At 43.7% G+C, this 14,563-nt stretch overlaps 1 protein-coding gene across 2 annotated transcripts in view; it reads left to right on the top strand.

The window, feature by feature from the left end:
• Positions 1–14,563, top strand: part of KDM7A (lysine demethylase 7A) — a 169,389-nt gene that overhangs the window by 60,048 nt on the left and 94,778 nt on the right. The window lies entirely within an intron of this gene.

Raw genomic sequence — 14,563 nt, forward strand, 5'->3', positions numbered from 1 at the left:
GAGCTTCTACATTTCTTATTGCATTCTTTGTAATGTTGGAATACTAATAATGACCCCTCAGCCTTGTATTTTTTGTAGGTATTTTATGTTTTTATATGCATTTTAACGTTCGAGTTTAGCCACCCAGAGTTTTTTAGCTCTTTTAAACTTCTTCCCTGTTGGAATGCACTGGCCAATACCTTTATTTAGTATGCTGTTAAAGCACTCCCAATTTTCCTCCGTGTTTTTTTTTTTTTTTTTTTTTTTTTTTTTTGTTCCCTAGGATTCTATTTAATTTATTATCTAGCAAGGAGCGCGGCTTAGGGAAGGTTGGCTCTTTTGAAATTCAGTGTCCTTGTATTACCGTTGTGTTTCCTATTTCTGTGATTCATACTGAAACTAATTGACCTGTGGTCACTGTTTCCTAAGTTGCCCCGTGTTTCTACATCCTCGATAGGTCTGTATTATTCCTAATCAGTAGGTCTAGTAACGCGTTGTTTCTTGTTGGTGCGTTCACCATCTGACCCATGAAATTGTTCTGCAAGACATATTTAGGAAAAGGCGCGTCTTAGACGAATGCACGGTTCCTTCTCCCCAGTCGCTATCTGGATAATTAAGATCCCACTTTATAATGACATTTCCCATCCTTGCTGTCCATTCAAAGCTGTGATAAGATATCCGCCTCCCCCCTCCTCCCTCTGGTTAGGGATCCTATAGCATACGGCCCAGTATTGCTTTCCCCTTAGTTTCCTCCCTTTTTGAAGCTCTACCCATATGGATTCCACCTCCTCCCTAGCTCCATTAGTGATATCGTCCCTCATATTCAGGTGCACATCATTCTTGATATACAGGCATACCCCTCCCCCTTTTTACCCTCCCTATCTGCGATAAATGAAATACCCTTAAGTGGTTGCCAGCCAGTCACGAGAACTGTCGGAGTCCCTGAAATTCCCACAAAATCAAAATCCTACTCGTACAATAGCAGTTCCAGTTCTCCCATCTTGTTAGCCAGACTTCTAGCATTGACATACAAACCTCATAATTTTGTCCGGTCGCATACTAATATTCTTGTCAGATGTTATGAGGCTGCAATTTGGATTTGCCAGCTTACTTTACCTTGGGTTTTGAAATTCTGGACACCCCACCGCTAATGCCCCAATATTACCCACTGAACTTTGCTCCCCGCTGGCTAGCGTTGCATCTGGACACCCCCCCCCCCCTCCCAAATACCACCTAGTTAAAAAGCCCCTCTAAACTAGGTTGTGGTCCAGATGTAGAGCTAGCCAGCGGGGAGCAAGGTTCAGTGGGTAGTATTGAAGGCATTAGCAGTAGGGTGACCAGAATTCCAAAACCCAAGGTAAGTAAGTTGAACTCAGGATGAAAAGCTTAATGTAAAGTCCAGGAAAAAGTATGGGGATTGTTTTTAGCTGCTGTTTCTTTTTTAATTCTGTTAAGCCAGCCAGGTGTTGCATAAATACCTATAGCTGTCGCCAAAAGTTTTCAGAATGACACAAAAATACATTTTCACAAAGTCTGCTGCTTCAGTTTTTAAGATTGCAATTTGCATTTACTCCAGAATGTTATAAAGCGTGATCAAATGAATTGCAATGTCCCTCTTTGCCATGAAAAAGTAACTTGATCCCATAAAAAACATTTCCACTGCATTAGTGAAGGCGGCTTCAGGGCGCCCAAGAAAGTCCAGCAAGCACCAGGACCGTCTCCTACAGTTGATTCCACTGCGGAATCGGGGCACCACCAGTGCAGAGCTTGTTCAGGAATGGCAGTAGGCAGGTGTGAGTGTATCTCTACACACAGGAAGGAAAAGACTTTTGGAGGATGGCCTGGTGTCGAGAAGGGCAGCAAAGAAGGCACTTCTCTCCAGGAACATCATTAGGGACAGACTAATATTGTGCAAAAGGTGCAGAGATTGGACTGCTGGGGACTGGGGTTAAGTCATTTTCTCTGAATCCCCTTTACGATTGTTTGGGGCATCTGGAAAAAACCTCGTTCATTTGTGAAACCGTTCATGTGTGTGGTTGCTTATCAGCTAAGGGAGTGGGCTCACTTACCGATTTCCTAAGAACGCGGCCATGAATAAAGAATGGTACAAAACATCCTCCGAGAGCAACTTCTCCCAACCATCCAAGAACAGTTTGGTGACGAACAATACCTTTTCCAGCATGGAGTACCTTGCCATAAGACAAAAGTGATAACTAAGTGGCTTGGGGAACAGAACATCGAAAATTTGGGTCTATAGCCAGGACACTCCCCAGACCCTAATCCCACTGAGAACCTCCAGTTCTCAAGAGGCGGGTGAACAAAAAAAAAAAAACCCCTCACATTCTGACAAAATCCAAGCATTGATTATACAAGAATGGGCTGCCATCAGTCAGGATGTGGCCCAGAAGTTGTTTGACAGCATGCTAGGGAGTATTGCAGAGGTCTTGGAAAAAGAAGTGTCAACACTGCAAATTGACCCTTAAACATAAACTTGAAGTGGTTGTAGAGTCGGAAGGGTCTTTTTTTTATCTTAATGCATTCTATGCATTGGGTTAAATAGCCTTCTGTGTGCAGCAGCCCCCCCCCCCCCCTAAAACTTATCCGAGGTCCATCTAGATCCAGCGATGTTGCAGGAGTGTCTTGAATGCCTGAGACTCCACCCCCCCGCTGTTGTCAATCAAAGTCAGTCAGCCAATGAGGAGAGAAGGGAGGTGGGCATGCCACGCTCAGTGTCTGAATGGACACAAGGAACTGCGGCTTGGCTCTGATGCCCCACTAACAAGCTGCTTGCTGTGGGGCCCCTCAACAGGAGGGAGGGGCCAAGTGCGCCGAAGAGGAGGAAAGTATAACATGTTTGTTTTTTTTGTTTTTTAACTAAAAAAGACTTTATTATAACTTTAATGCAATTGTAAAAAAAGCCTTTGACGCTTGTAATTATACTTCAGTATACCATAGTAACATCTGACAAAAAGATCTAAAAACACGAAAGCAGCAGACTTTGTGAAAATTTTATGTTTGTCGTCCTCAAAACTTTTTGTCATGGCTGTAGCAGATAGCATTGTCAGGTCCCTGACTTCCAGTACAATAGAACTTGGTCATGGATCCACTGCATCACTTGAAGATTGGCCTGTTGAAATCATGACAGAGAGTCGAAATACACATTATATAAAAATAAATTAAATGTAATAAATATAGTCACAGTATATATTTAAAGAGGAAGTAAACTCTGCCCATCAAAATCTGCTTCTTAATAGACAGTACAGTAAGGCTTTAGAAACTATTCTGCATTAATGTTATACCCCTTCATATGTCTTACTTGTTTTTTAGTGTTTTGTAAAATCTTCCTGTTTGTGAGAAGCCAGCGCCATAACAGCAAATGTCTTCTGACTCTACTTCCGCCCTTTCTTCTTGTCCCGGCTGTAATCTCGCACATGCTCAGTAATCACTTAGTCAAGCCTCGTTTAAGTGGCAGTTACTATGGCAACCGTGTCTGCTGTCAGCTCCTGTTTGCTGTACTGTGCGGCTGACATTTACACCCCCCTGTGACGTTGCGAGTCACATGGGGTGTTTCAGGAACTTGTGAAAGGGGAATATCGCGGTATCTCAGTCCAGTGCCGTCGATGGGAAATGTCAGAGCCACGGCATGTAATTAAAGGACTGACGACACGATGAGCGTGCCGTAAACAGAGGAATATCTGCGCATGCGCCGGTGACGTCAGGAAAAGAAAGGACAGATTACAAGAGAAAGGAGAAGGTTAGAATGATTTTACACAATGTGATTATCAGAGATTTATATGATGGAAAGTCATCATGGAGAGTTTACAACCTCTTTAATATACCACACAAATGTGTATTAATATATATGAACTGTCTTATAAGCAACTTTTTTGATTATTAAACTGCTGGGCAAGGGTGGCCACAGTCTGCTGATTGGACAGTGAGAAGCAATAGCAATGAACTGATAGTGTTATCAATTCTGCTTATTATTTACAGGAATACACAACTGCATTAAAAATTTATCTGCCTAGAGTTTGGCTCAAAATGCATTTGTTTTTTTTTTCTTGAAGTGATTGTAAAGGAACAAATAGGATGTTCTGTGCAACATTGTGGCGCAGAGTTGTTTAGCGGTCCCACCACCTGCACTGTCCTCGCCTTCTTCCTAGGAGTGACTCCTTGGTAAGCTGGCTAAGAGGGCACCCGTGCAGGCACGACCCGAGGACTTTGACTGACAGCAGCAGGAGCCTATGGCTCAGTGTCTCCTGTGAAAGCAGGAAGAGGAGAGCGGATCTGCAGCCAGGACAGCGCTGGATCAGTGAGAGGAGACGTGCAAGTTTTTAGGAATAGGTGGTGGGTAGATTTGGTAGTTGGGAGTTTACCTTAAAGAGGAGCTTGAGTCTTTTTAAGTGAAAATAAAGTCAGCAGCTCTCCTCTCTTTCCCAAAAGCTCCATTTCACAAACCAGAACAGGGGAGGAGGCCTTAAAGCGGAACTTTCCCTTTTGGGTGGAGCCCTGTTTTAATGCAGATAATGCATTAAAGGTAGAAAAAGAAAATTTTAGTTTTAAACTACATTTAAGCAGAGTTCCGGCCTCAAATACCTTTTTTAACTAAAAATACCCCTATAATACTAATCCATCGCCCTTTACAGAACCGCTATTCTTATACTTACAAGGTGTACAGTATTGGATTTTAGTCAAAATCTTACTTTTAAAAACGCTGTCTGGGCGTGGCCATCTTAGATGTGGGCATCTAAAGCCGCAGTGCAATCTGCTGTGTTCTGGGAGTTCTTCCTGATTCCAGCCTCCTGGGAGTGATGACAAACCGCTCCCAGGATGCAGTGCAAAGGCGGAAGTGATGTTGGTGGCCGTGGCCACAGAGGGGGGAGAAGGAGGAAGTACAATCAAAAATGTCCTGAAAATAAGGTAAGGGACCCCTGAAAAAAATTTGAAAATGCCAATTGTTGATCAGCATAGCGAGCACTCCAGGAATCACTAAAGTTGCAAAATAGGCCGGAACTCCACTTTAATGAAAACATACGGTAGGTTTTTTTTTTTTTTTTTTTAAATTCAGCATACCATAAAGAAGCTAAAGTGCCCCCGGCTACTCAGGTCAAACCTTCTTCTTCTCCTTTTTTTTTTTTTTCTTGTAAAGTTTTTGTTCAAAATAAAAAGGAAGCCCAGTTATTGGTGGATTGGGAGTTGAGGAATTCTGAGGCCTTGTTCTTCTATTCTAATTTTTTAGAAGCACTAATTTGTAAAGGCTTGTGATGTGTTTATATCCTTTGCAGATACACAGGAAATCAGATTACTCTTGAAATGCTTGTTGCATACTTTTTTTTTTTTTTAATACTATATTTATCCTTCACATCCTGGCCAGGAAGCCACATATGGACATCACAAAGGAAGTGGGATTTGCTTTCACAGAGTATTGCAGTCCTTTTTTTACAGTGCCTTTTCCTTAATACATGGTGAAGACAGCACTGGGGAACTCTGAACTTGGAGGCCACATCAAAGGCTACCTGTTATACACACCAAAGTTTTGTGTGTGGGGTGCTCTTCCTTTAGGTTAACATTGTATCCTATATGCAAAGCTTGGTAAAATCTGGGAAAAATTATGGGAGGATTAAAACATGTATTTTTTTTTTTTTTATTTTTTTATGTGGTCTTTGTCCATGTTTTGATTTGAGCTAGCAATACACAGTAAGGCCCTGTTCACATAGGGGCGACGCTACTTCGCACCGCGACCTCCGAGGTCGCGGTACGAGCAGCGCGCCACGACCTCGGAGCGGCCGCCACGGACTTCATAACATTGAAGTCTATGGCGGTCGCCTCCTGGTCGCCCCAAAGAAGCTCCGGACCCTTTTTCTAAGTCGGAGCGACTTGTGTCGCTCCTATTAGAACGGGTCCGCAGCTTCCCTATGGGAGGCGACCTGTGAGGTCGCCCTAGTGTGAACTGGGACTAAGAATTTTCATTCAAAAATATTTGTTTTCTAAAAGCTCATTCCATTGTCTAATGGATGCATTTCAAAAGTACACATTGTTTTTTTGTCTTGACGAAGAGAATTCTAACTGTGTATGCAGTTTCTGTTTGGGGAAAAACCATACTTGCTAGGTTGTCTTTGAAAGTAGAACTTTCGATAACTGTCTCAAACATTTTTGAGGCTGTTCCGTTTTTTGAGGAGTCAATCAAATGATATATTCCTCTCCAACAGGACTGTTTGGCTTCAAGCTCTGAGCAAAATGAAAATATAACAATCGGCTACAACGCAGATCGGTGTATTCGGATAGTTGGGAGTCCCTGCTCTCACAATACAATAGTGCAGCAGTGAGCATAACTTTATCCACCTTGCTTGTGTAGATGGAGGAACCCGTTATGGTTTTTTTTGATCAGCCAACTGGCTGATCAAAAAAAAATAAAAAGATCCATCTATGGCTTGCTTTGCTCTCTTTGTTCTTGTGGCCATTATCTCCGGCACTGAAGGTGATGGAAAATACAATATTTGAGTTGTCATTGGAACAAAAATTGCGGGTAAATCTTCTAGCGGGGACACCTGCTCCACCGATAGCTATCGAAAAGGGGATTTTTCTTTCACGTTGGAGATTTCTTCCCAATTCATGCTTTTGTAGGGCAGGAAGTGTGGGGATATCTACCCTATAGGCCCCTTACACACAGGGGGACTCAGTTTATAGTCCACCTGCTCAGCGAGGAATCTGTCTGTTGATCCCTGATAGGCAGGTAGCTGGTCCAGGTCCACCCAGCTTATGCAGAGCGGGCACAGACACAGCACACGCTTCTCTATAGGCCGTTGGGTGTAAACAGCCGCCTGTCCTCACTGCTATTCGATCTCATCCGCCAGACAGATTGGGTACAGATCCCTATCCATCTGCTTTTAGCAGACAGGATCAGATGTTGGCAGGTGTCAACGGGCACATGCCCATTGACACCAGCCACTCCATCAAGGAGAATGGAAGGTCCGATTGGTCTGCCCGTGTGAAAGGGCCCTAAGAAACTGATATAAAAAAAAAAACTGACAGTGGCTGACAGTCATGGTAACCATTACCTACTCTATCCTAAATTGGGTGAAAAGTTTTGGGTCTGTTCAAGAAGCAACTGGCGACCCTGGATGATGCCTACACAGAGATGGCACCTTTTTTTTTTTTTCTTGATAGAAAACAAAATGAAGGCGGTGCTGGGGGAGGGGGATAAATATCTGGAAGTGTTACACGGAGACATTACTTAAGCTGGTAATACATGGATTGAAATTGGGGCCGTTCAGCAGGGACTGTGTGAATTTCAATCCATGTATGGGCACTGGGTTGTACAGAGGTTGATCTTCTGATTGACTTCTGTACAACTGCACCTGTCAGGATTTCACCACTCAAACACTGTACTCTGTATTCTGAAGGTGGGCAAGTCGCCCCACTCTCAGAAAAATCAAGTAGTGTATTTTTTTTTATTCACCCCCCCCCCACACGCTGGTTGAACAAAAAACAAACTGCTTTTGCATGCATATTAAATCTGATGCTGGGTCCACTTTAGGTGCATGGCTTATAAAGTGTGCTGTACTAAAGAGAAAAGTGAAAAGGAAAGGTGTGCTGATTTGACTTCTTCAGGACTTCAGACATGTCAGTTCATGGAATGAAGCATGCTGTGGTGGCTTGTTTCTGCCTGCTAAGTAATCATTTGCCTGCAGCGGCAGACGGATGTGTCCTGCAGGCACTTCAGACATGACTGGGGAATAAGAGCTTAGCGCCAGTTACCTGCTCAGCCATTGTTATTGACAAGGTCATACAGTACTAAAATATCTACTGCTGGCATTACAGCCTGAGGAAAACCCAGATTGGGGAGTTTGACTTCATTCCACTTTGTTTCTTAAGTTGAGGCTAGAAGTGAGCGGTTAATGCAACCTCACTGGGATTGACAGATTGCTAACTCCGAGACAGAGCGGAAATGCGGGGGAATGCAACTGAGCTTGTATAAAGGAACCTGTATATTCAAAAGTCCTCTTTCAGTGATCGGTGGGGTCTTATGAGCCACACCTGCAATTGTTTTCTTTTTTTTCCTTCAAAATGCAATAGCCGCAGTGGTAGATTTGTTTTATCCAAACTGTATAGCATGGATGGGGGAATCTGAATGGCCAGCTTTAAAGTCAGAGCCCTTAAAGGATAACTTCACCTTAAAGACCATGTTACACCCATATTTAGGATGTAACATGGTGCAAAGCGGTCTCCTATGTGACCGCATGTATTGGATCTTCTTCACTGTCACAGCTGTTCCTTTTTAAATTTTGCAGCGCTCAGCAAAATAATGGAAGTCCTGTCTGTGGCACACAATTGTGTATGGAGGATCACCTGGTACAAAGGCTCAACTAACTTGAAGGACTTTTTGAAACCTTTTAATGGTTAAGAGCATCAGATACAGCCAAAGCATTTCAGCAAAGGTGAACTTTTGTACCAGGCACTCTTCTTTACACATTCAAGAATCTACCATCTGGTAAACGCTTCTTTGTGCCTGTCGGAGAGGTAGCAATTTAGGACTACTGGGTTCACCTGGGTACCCAGATTTCAGTCAGATTTGCTTCTGTTTAGGAGGAATCCCTTTTATGGTAGATTCATCAGAACCAATTTTTACTTTTAACGGTCCAGACCAATGCAACACAAGTGCATTGATTACTGCACTCGTAGTCCATTGACAGGTCCAGCTCAGTAAACGAAAGCGTGTACCTTGGTACAAACTGAGTCTGCAGGAGCCTGGCATTGTATCTGTGGTCTAATAATCAAGATTACAATGCTCACAATACAAGTTTACAATGCTCATTTGCAGAAAAAATGCCCATTTTTTTGCTGCAAATATAAGTGCATTTCGTCTCTTTTTTTTTGGCTTTGACTTTGCCCTTTAAAGGGATTGTAAAGTCTGTTATTTAGAAAAAAATATATACATATACAGTACAGACCAAAAGTTTGGACACACCTTCTCATTCAAAGAGTTTTCTTTATTTTCATGACTATGAAAATTGTAGAGTCACACTTCCAAGAGGTAGTCACCTGAAATGGTCTTCCAACAGTCTTGAAGGAGTTCCCAGAGATGCTTAGCACTTGTTGGCCCTTTTGCCTTCACTCTGCGGTTCAGCTCACCCCAAACCATCTTGATTGGGTTCAGGTCTGGTGACTGTGAAGGCCAGGTCATCTGGCGCAGCACCCCATCACTCTCCTTCTTGGTCAAATAGCCCTTACACAGCCTGGAGGTGTGTTTGGGGTCATTGTCCTGTTGAAAAATAAATGACGGTCCAACTAAACGCAAACCGGATGGAACAGCATGCTGCTGCAAGATGCTGTGGTAGCCATGCTGGTTCAATATGCCTTCAATTTTGAATAAATCCCCAACAGTGTCTCCAGCAAAGCACCCCCACACCATCACACCTCCTCCTCCATGCTTCACGGTGGGAACCAGGCATGTAGAGTCCATTCGTTCACCTTTTCTGCATCGCACAAAGACACGGTGGAACCAAAGATCTCAAATTTGGACTCGTCAGACCAAAGCACATATTTCCACTGGTCTAATGTCCATTCCTTGTGTTCTTTAGCCTAAACAAGTCTCTTCTGCTTTTTGCTTTTCTTTAGCAGTGGTTTCCTAGCAGATATTCTACCATGAAGGCCTGATTCACACAGTCTCCTCTTAACAGTTGTGTCTGCTGCTAGAACTCCGTGTGCCATTGACCTGGTCTCTATTCTGAGCTGCTGTTAACCTGCGATTTCTGAGGCTGGTGACTCGGATGAACTTATCCTCCACAGCAGAGGTGACTGTTGGTCTTCCTTTCCTGGGGCGGTCCGCATGTGAGCCAGTTTCTTTGTAGCGCTTGATGGTTTTTGTGACTGCACTTGGGGACACTTTCAAAGTTTTCCCAACTTTTCAGACTGACTGACCTTCATTTCTTAAAGTAATGATGGCCACTCATTTTCCTGTACTTAGCTGCTTTTTTCTTGCCATAATACAAATTCTAACAGTCTATTCAGTAGGACTATCAGCTGTGTATCCACCTGACTTCTGCACAACACAACTGATGGTCCCAACCCCATTTATAAGGCAAGAAATCACACTTATCAAACCTGACAGGGCACACCTGTGAAGTGAAAACCATTTCAGGTGACTACCTCTTGAAGTGTGACTCTACAATTATCATAGTCATGAAAATAAAGAAAACTCTTTGAATGGGAAGGTGTCCAAACTTTTGGTCTGTACTGTATATAAAATAAATTTACTGCCCTGTGCAGTCGTTTTGCAAAGAGCAGCCTCAATCCTCCTCCTCTTCTTGGGTCCTTAAGTGCTCCGTACGAGTGCCCCCACAGCAAGCAGTTTGCTTTGGGGACACGCGTCCTCCCCTCCCGCTGCTTGTAATGACAGCCAAGTGGCTGCTTAGCAGTACCAGGATGATTCTTGCAGCAGTTGCAGGCATTACCCCAATATCAGTAATACCGGAAAAAATTCTGTCTGATATCATTCATTGAAAATTCTCGAATATCGGCCCTAAATAATCGGCCACTACAATAATTGGTTGACCCCTAAAAGAACGCATTAACCAGTTCTGGACCAGAAGGATTTGCCCCCTTAATTACCAGGCCATTTTTTGTGATTCGACACTGCATTACTTTAAGGGAAGGTTCCGCGGTCGTGCCACACTGTACCGAAAAGAAAATTGCTGTCCCTTTTTCCCCACCAATAGAGCTTTGTTTTGGTGGCATTTGGTCACCTGTGCGATTTATTTATTTTTTGCACCCACCAATACTTTCCTGAGCCCCATCTCTGTCCAGTGATGTCCACAAGTCCCTCGGCCGTCTGGACTCTCCCTCCTGATTGGCTTAGACACAGCCGTGGCGCTATTGGCTCCCGTGGCTATCAAAGTCAACAAATCAGGGGAGAGAGGGGGTGGGGCCCAATGGCAGCTCCATGTTGGACACATGGAGCTGCAGCTCAGTTTGGGTGCCCCTATAGCAAGTTGCTTGCTGTGGGGGCACTCACCTGGAGGGAGGGACCCGAGAAGAGGTGGTTTGGGGCTGCTCTGTGCAAAACTGCACAGGGCAGGTAAGTATAGCATGTTTGTTATTTGAAAAAAAAAAAAAAAAAAAGGCTTTACAATCACTTTAAGACTTTACTTTTCTGACTTTACAACTAACTTATTAATGGCGGCCCACCTGGTGGCTTGGAAATCTCACCAGTAGAGTGTCGTTCCCCTCCCCCCAGCAGAAAAGGGTCTTCCCCCAAAATGTTACAGTGAGTTGGAAAACACAAGTTTTGTCTGTTTTTCTATGTTGTAATAACAGTACAGTTCACTGCAAACATCTGAACTTTATTTGTTGAAAGGGGTGTCCTTAGAGATTTAGCCATATATAGTGGGTAGGTAGGATGGTTGGGTGTCTACAAAGTTTTGGCCTTATCGTATACAAGAAACCCTTATCCGTGTCTGTACACAGTTATCTGCCAGCACTTGCGTAAACGTGCACATGCAAAAAAAAGCACACCCCTGGGCACAGACAGTCCGTGTCCAGGATCATATGTCTGTATACATGTACTCTGTACAGCGTACAGCTATTGATATCCTTGAGCAGTTGTACACCATCTGTGGCTCCTGGGCAGGGAAATAACTGAATTTGTCATCATATGGCTTTCGGCGCCCATGTGCATGAGGCCTTCTTTTTTTTTTTTTTTTCCTGACAAAATCTGGATTTCTTATCACTGTAAATTTATCGATGGCTGGCAACCAGGTAATGCGTTAAATTGAAGTGGGAGACAAGTTGAACAGCTGGACCAGGCCTGACTTGTAGAAACAGCTGTGTTCCTTTTATCACCAGAGTTCTATGAAAATGTGCAATATGTAAGTCTGAGGTGGAAGTAATCTTAGAACAATCCCTTGGCTCCAGCTGGAAGAAAAAATAAAAAATAAAATAAAATCAGATGCGTTTTCTCCAATGTCAGGTTAAATGCATTCACCCCACCCAGTACTTAGCTGTGACTTTCACCTTCTCTGTTGACGGATTTCAGAGCCGGGCCCATCAGTTCACCTTGTACATTGTCCCTGCAGCGTCTCGCCTTGAAATGGGTGGATTGTTATTGCCGGGATCTAGGCCATGTTCTGCGCTCTGACCCCTCTGGAGAGTTGCAGGATGCGTGCTTCAGAGTGTTCAATTCAGTGCTTGTTTTCTTGACCTCGGTTTTTGTATTATGTACTTAATGGCCAATGTGTATACCATTCTGCAGAATAGAAAGATATTCAAGGCTATGGGAATAAATAAATTCAAGCACAAGGCCAGGGGCTGAATGGGCTTTTAAACCTGTCTTGAAACTTCTAAGGTGACCCTGAAATCCTATTAATGTTCTGTCGAGTGAGTACATTATTAGGAAAAGTCCGAATGATTTTTTATTTTCTTTTAAAGTGGGATCTAACCCAACTTTACCTGTTTAAAACTTCTGATAAAGTTAAAATGGTTTGAGTTAGTCCTGCAGCAGGCTTTTCTAAATGCTGTGGACCTGCCTTTTGTCATATGACCTGCCATATGCCACCCACTTGCCCACATCCCTTTTGCACATAGGAGAAGATTTAAGGGGTCTGTTTATCAATGTTTTCTCAAAGTTGTGGCCTGTTCACACCATGTGTTTGTGGTACTGTTCAGCAATGCATGTGAAGCACATTGGTGTGATGTGATGCAATTCTGAATGGCACTCCTACACACCTTCCCACAGATTTGTGTTGCAGCCCCGTGTGAGGCAACACCAATAAGGTGTGGTGCGCTGTCAAAATAGTGCATGCTCTTATTTTTATTTTTTTTTTTCCCAGCGCAACATTGGCTGAAAGGTGGAGGGTGTGTTGGGTAATCCACAGGATACTGCACAAAAGAGATGGACCGATTATCAGCAAAGCCATATATCGAAGGCAGATATGCACTTTCCCCGAAATATCGGAATCGGCCACCAAGGTGACCGATATTGCCGATATTTCGGGAAAGTGCTTGTACCGGAGTGATGCCTGCAGCTAGAGGCATCACCCTGTTACTGGCGTCCATAGCCAACGGTCGGCTGTCGTGTAATGACAACTGATACGGCCGAGAGGCCGCTCGGCTGTCATTACAAGGAGCGGGAGGGGATCCCCCCTCCCCCCCGCTTTCTGCGGCTCGCCCAGGTTTCCCGTTCCACCGGAGACCCGGTCAACCAGCCTGCGCGGCCCCTAAAATTCCGATCAAAGCTGCATTCGGCTCTGATCGAGTCTCCATGCAAAAACTCAGAAGTGATGTCATGAGTGACATCACTTCCGGGTACGGTCTGGCGCCAGATTCTAAAAAATTACAGCATTCAAAACAGACAAACTTGGCATTTTGAATGCTTTTAAGTGCAGAGAAGGGGTTTGGGGTCTTTTAGACCCCCAGATCCCTCCACAAGAGTACCTGTCAAATAAAACAAACAAAAAAAATTTTTGTACGAAAATATCGGCCCATTTCGGCTGACACTGATTTGCATTGGCCAAAATATAGGTATCGGCAACGAAAAACCGATGTCGGTTGATCACTACTGCACAAGTATGGTGTGAATGGAGCCTTACTTTGACTCCTCCTGAAATAGGAGCGGCCATAAATGGTCCCAAATTTGGCCAGACCCTGTTGTACCGGCTGAATTTTCATCCAGCTATGGCCAGCTTAAAAATGGAATTGACTAGCTATCTTCTCAGCGGCGACATAGACATCAATAAATACACTTCCTAATTAACACAATTTTTCTCATCTGTATGAGACTCCTTTTGATAGAAGCTAAAGCCAAGCGTTTCTTCCAGCTGCACTCTGGTGGTTCCAGACTGTACAATCCAGCAGGAGAGAAGACCGTACCTCCCTCTTTAAAAAAGGAAAAAAACAAACTTTTTCTCTTTTTGCATTGCTCAACACGGTGATCGCAGCATTCATGCCATTTTTCGATTTCCTTCAGTGTTGATGTAGTAGCATTGTGCTATTTGCTGTAAGTTTTCTGGACAAGTGTTATGCATGGACATGACCAAATTCATTTTTATTTTATAGTGTTCCTGCAAGTTGTTTGCATTGCAGACTCCAGGCGCAAAACCTTTTTATTTAAATATGTTCTTATTAGACGCACAAGGTATAAATCCACCTTGTGTTCACACATTATACATTTTGTATTTTTTAAGCTGTTACCTTGTAAAAGTAGCGGTGACATCATCACTGTGCTGTTCATAACCTGTGTAGAGAGCAGAGCTGTGGGAGGGACCCAACAGAGTCCACCCAGTACAGGCAGCCTGCATAAAACTACAGAAGGGGGCGGAGACAAGACCAGTCACCCTGCACAATAAGAGAGAGCAACAGTGACTGGTCTTTATTACAGGAAGCTCCTGCACAGAGGTGAAGTTTCACATCCGATTCCTACACAGATCTGGAATAAATACACAAAGGGCACAGAGATTCAAGTAGGAATACATAGGCTCCATGTAGACAATTTTTGCTTATCCCAGAGTGAAGTCAACCATGAAGTCCTTTGTTCGTCGACCTCATGTGCCATTCAGGTCAGGCCAAATCACAGGGTGTCTGAAACGCG

Source organism: Pelophylax lessonae (assembly GCF_965119305.1).
Source record: "Pelophylax lessonae genome assembly, chromosome: 4".
NCBI classification, from domain to species: domain Eukaryota; kingdom Metazoa; phylum Chordata; class Amphibia; order Anura; family Ranidae; genus Pelophylax; species Pelophylax lessonae.